Source organism: Dreissena polymorpha, chromosome 5, assembly GCF_020536995.1.
Source record: "Dreissena polymorpha isolate Duluth1 chromosome 5, UMN_Dpol_1.0, whole genome shotgun sequence".
Lineage (NCBI taxonomy): Eukaryota > Metazoa > Mollusca > Bivalvia > Myida > Dreissenidae > Dreissena > Dreissena polymorpha.
The window spans coordinates 122,876,360-122,881,934 of NC_068359.1; positions in this window are offsets into that span (position 1 = coordinate 122,876,360).

Below are 5,575 nucleotides of genomic sequence, written 5' to 3' on the forward strand. Positions count from 1 at the left end.
CAATTTAAATCAGACAATAACCATAGATTACGCTATGAAATACCTACGTACCGGAACAATGGTATTGATCTTGCAATGGAATGCGCAGGGTTATTTGGGACGACACTGTACGAACATGCACGACGACACTTAACGAACATTCACGACGACACTTTACGAACATGCTAGACGACACTTTACGAACATGCACGACGACACGTTTTCCCTTTTTTTTTCAATCTACTCTGCTATTAGTTACATGTAAAGTCTTTTAAAACACTCATTTCTGTATGAGCCTTTATTTGTAACTATGAGACGATTGAAGCTGTATTTTTGACCATGAGCTGTATATGTACGTATATGTCGCTAAAAAAACTCTCCGTAATGATTAGTGTTCCTTGAATTTACAGTTTTACATTTAACCTTTATGTTCAAGGTTGTAGTATTTATTTTCAGATTCAATCAATCTTTTTGCATTCTGTTGTGTAATTGATAAAAACATGCAAACTAAATTCTCGTGAATAATCAATCATATTCATAAAACACATTTAACCGTTTTAACAAAAGAAACCGCAAGATAATTGTTGGATAACAAATGTATTCAAATTTGCTGGCTAAGAACGATACGTACAGACTATATAAAACAATACATACAATATACAAAATGTCACCAATACAAAAATACAAAATGGGGATAATAAATAAATTTTAAATGTCACCAACGCGGCTTATTTGCGTCTCCTTAAAGCAAATATTTACATCATGTGTTTAGCGTTTTGAATTAATTATCCTTGAGGACCTCTCCAACGTTGACGGCTGATGAGCGTATCTTGTCAAGTCGGTTGTCACTCCTCCTCTACTAAACAACGGTTTCTATGGTTACACAAAATCCCCTTGAATCATCATACACATCCAAATGTTTTGTTGACAGAAGTAAAACATTCGCATTCTGTCGCTCCCTAAAGATATATGAAACAACATGATAGCTTATTATATAAACACGGTTAATTTATCTAAAAATAATATTAAAACACATAATGCACGTCAATAATTTGTGTTATTAGTTTTATATACACTACTGTTATATAACGAACATAAGTATACATTTGTTCTTTTATATACAGGCCGTTCTTTCCAAATTTGGGTACGATTACTGTTTTTCTCATTCATTAAAACTCTTGTAATTGTTTTTTTTTTTCGCAGAATATGGTTTTGTTTTTCTTTTATTGAACAATAACTATCTATACAGCGTTGTTTATCGGACAGATAAATACAATTTCGTTCTAGTTTTTCGTAATTCAAACACGAGGACAGAGGCAATAATTGTTTAGTGACCATACATCATTACTATTAAAAATTGCGCACTTACATACAAGCTTTAATGCAAACGTTGTTTCCAGTATAACATGATTCTTTATTGTGCGATTGAAAAATGCAATAATGATTTTTATTCGATATTTCTGCTCAGGTTCGATACTTCTTCCTGATAAAATTTACAATATTCTATGTCTTGTTTTTATTATAGTGAGTTTAACGAGTATCACGTAAACCAAGCTTAAACCCATGTATGCCATTTAAGGAATTTCTGTAAGAAATATTCTAAATATAGAAGTAAATATACTAGACATCCCTAATTTTGAAAACGAATTGATCCAATTTAGAAGGATGGGAGAGTCCACTAGGCATAAATGGGTTAATTTCATGAGAACAAAACCAAATCCTACCTAATTCGCCCATTAACATGAGAGCTCCAAGGTTCATGCCGCCTGGGCCGCCTCTACCCCGACTTGCGGCCAGTGCCTATGCGGAAGAGAGAGAAAACTGTATATTACAAGTACTTTCCGTGAATATTGGAAAAACAATTTTTGGGGAAATGAATGAAATTGAGTCAATAGAACTCCTAGAAGTGTGGTAAGGGAGACGGTATCAGTCCAAAACGTTTACAAATCAACAAAGTAAAGAGAGTAGGTCTGGATTTCCGCATAATACAATAACAATAATAAATAAATATATATATATATATACCCATCTGCAGTGAAAAATAAATCATCAAATTGTAAAATTATATAGCAAAAATTAAAACGAATACTATCTGTTAATTAGCAACTTAACTCGGAAAGTGATGTCCTGAAAGACTTGGCGGTTTTTCATAACCGCAACTGACGCTGTGCATGTTTGTTTAGCATAACCCGACCGACCCATAAAGATCGGCCCGACTGAATTTTTTTTGTTACTTTCCAAAAAAAAAATTTTGCTCGCCTAAAATTCTTTCCGCTAAATTTTTCCTTTCCGCTTTTTATCCTTTTCGGTTATTTGCGTCATTTAATTGAATGCTCTTTCTAGGATATCTAGAATAGCAATGAATAAAACGCGTACCGGTATTTATTTGAGTCGCCTATTTATTTGACATATGCATATGCGATTAATAAGACTTTAAATACAATTAAACCGCTCCTGTTTTTCTCGTATCCCTTTAATTTAAATACGCTGCTGTCGTTCAGAATAGTTTGGGAGTTAAAATGCAAATTAATTAATTACCACCGTTCAATTCAATTCGGCAATCGGCAGAGATGTGTAATATTATCGCCATATAACTAATTATTTAATTATCACTCACTCTTTAATTAAGATCGGTAAATATTCGGTAGAAAGATAAAAAGTGATCAGCTTAGAAATATTTATTGACGGGTATTGTCACGTTTTTTTTTGTTTTTTTTGAATCAGAGTTTATTTACAGGTCCTACCGGCCTCTTCACGAGGTCTTTGAGGTTCGACCTGGCGTCACGTTTTTGTTTCATTTGCTTATCTCTTTATACGACTTTCCGACCGGTCGCTATTTTGGAGGCAGACGGCGATTTAAATGTGTATTCAAATTATACAACTTCTGCGCATGAATGACCCAATATTATCCGATAGCTCCACCCGTCCTCACGTTTCATTCGACAACGTCATGTCACGTGTAAGCGAGCTCAATGCTGATTGGCCAGCTACCATTTGCACTTCATTAACAATAAGGTCAAGCAATGACTAATCGGGTGCAGACCGGGTTTCGTTAACTGTTCGAATTGCGAACACTTTCATTGAAACAAAGAGACAAATATAGAAAACCAGTCCGGATTAAAATGGCGGATGTTTTCGACGAAATTTTACTAGATTTTCGCAATTTAGATTTTCTTGTGCCAAATTCTAAATATTTTCGCAAATGACTCAAATGGCGAACGACAGCGCGAGCATTGCGAACGTGTTATTATTGGAATAAATGCTCACTATTACAGGGCTAGCGCTGTCGTTCGCCATTTGCAAAAGTATAGCGAATTTGGCTCAAGAAAAATATAATTTGCGAATATGCTTAAATCTCGTTAAATTTCATTGAAAACATCCGCCATTTTAATCCGGAGTGTTTTTTAAAACTATTTTTCTGTTTGTTTCCATGAACAATTTGAAGCGCGTAATTATGGTAGTTGACCAATCAACATTGAGTTCGCTATCTGGTAATATTGGGTCATTTATGCGCAGATAATGGAATACACAGTTAATATTGTCGTCTGCCTACAATAAAAACGGCCGATGACAAAAGTCGTATAAAAAATAAGCAAATGAAAAGAAGCGCAACACTCAGTAAATTATTTGTAACTGATTACTTTATCAATTTCTACCGACTATCGATCTGAATTAAAGGATGATAATTAAATAATTAGCTACATGTCGAAGATGTTGCACCTTTCTGTTCTTGATTAAAATTAAAATGTTATAATTACTTTGTTGTTTTTTTACTCACAAACTATGCTATTGTAAAGCAATATGTCAACCAAATAGTATATTAATTACGTATTTGCTAGGTTACTTGTTTTCATTTTCTGTAGTCAAACGATATGCACATTTTATTTCACGTGCAAAATGCGTACATTTTTTCGGACTGTCGTTTTCATATAAAGTATTTTTCGTCGATTATATTATATTTTCGAAGTTATTTATAGTAAAAATAGACTTACGAGTAAACGTGCGGTGATACAGACGGTTCAGAAAATCTTTACCAGAGACAGAATACTAGGAGCTTTATTTGATAATTACCTTTTAGTTTGGTATATGTCGGAGTTCAATGTCAAAAAAAAAAAAAATTAAAAATAAATAAAATCCCTACCTTCCCACCCACCAAAATTTACCTGGGTCGGGTTATGCCAAACAAACAATTTTTTTAAGGATGGCCTGGAAGAGCTCAGTGCATTATAGTTGCCCATAAATGAAATCGAGTAAACGACAAGCTACACTATGGTAGTGAACGTCCAGTCTATATCTTGCTTCAATGAGCGACATTTCATTATTTGTATTGTTAATTGATTCCCGAAGACTGCCATATATTCGTGAATACACACAATACACATATACTAAGATTTCTGTTCAGTCTATACAATATTAATGATTCCAACAAAAGCAGACACAGGAAATAGATTTCGATTGGAATTCTGTGTAGAAGAGACTTTATTTAAATGAAAACTTTTAAAAAGCGAAAAGTTGAGTCCCTTGTTTCTTTCAAAAGCACACCCCATTTTAATATGTGTCGTTTAAAAAAAATATATGTACATAATGCTTAAGGTACATCCTATGTTGCGGTATAAAAAAGAACAATCAAAAACAAGTGTATGGTGTATATTTAAGTTTGCTTTTACCACGAGTCGAAGCTTGCATATGCCCGGTGTGGTAATTAACCCATTTATGCCTAGCGTCTAGAAAAAATGACTTGGGAAACAGCGATGACCCAGATGAGTCTCATCAGGGCCTGCGCTGTTTGCTTAAAGGAATTTATGTAAGAAATATTATAAATATAGAAATAAATATGCTAAAATATGAATAAATAAATATGAATTTTGGAAATGAATTGATCCAATTTAGAAGGATGGGAGAGTCCACTATGCATTAATGGGTTAACAAGGTGCTCTATTTGTTGCAGTGCAAATAAATACAACCATCCCAAGAGTTGAATAAATGAGTCACGTTCCGAGAAAACTGAGCTTAATGCATGTGCGTAATGTGTCATCCCAGATTAGCCTGTGCAGTCCGCACAGGCTAATCAGTGACGAAACTTTTCGCTTTAATGGTATTTTGCGTTTAAAAGAAGTCCCTTTTTACCGAAAATCTAGTTTAAGCGCAAAGTGTCGTCCCTGATTAGCCTGTGCGGACTGCATGTGCTAATCTGGGACGACACTTTACGCACATGCATTATGCCTAGTTTTCTCAGAACGCGACACATATTAACTCACATACATAAGACATGAAATAATTAATCACAACGAAATTTACCTGCAAAGCCTGCGCACTTGAGCCGCCAGCTCCGGAGTCCGCTGCCCCACCGGACGATGCCTGTCCCGGGAAACCCTGTCCCCAGACACACCCTATCGCTACCACTAGACATAACGCTGCCAGGGTGACCTTCATTCTATACGTAACTTCACAAGCTGTCGGATGTATTTAAAAACAAATGTGCTAATCTCTTTACCCGATATACTGATATACCAGAGTCCGTGTGTGGAATATGCTAACTAAAGTCTCCTTTAACTAGGCTTTAAATACGCTTTGTTAGTTAACAGCAATCATGGAC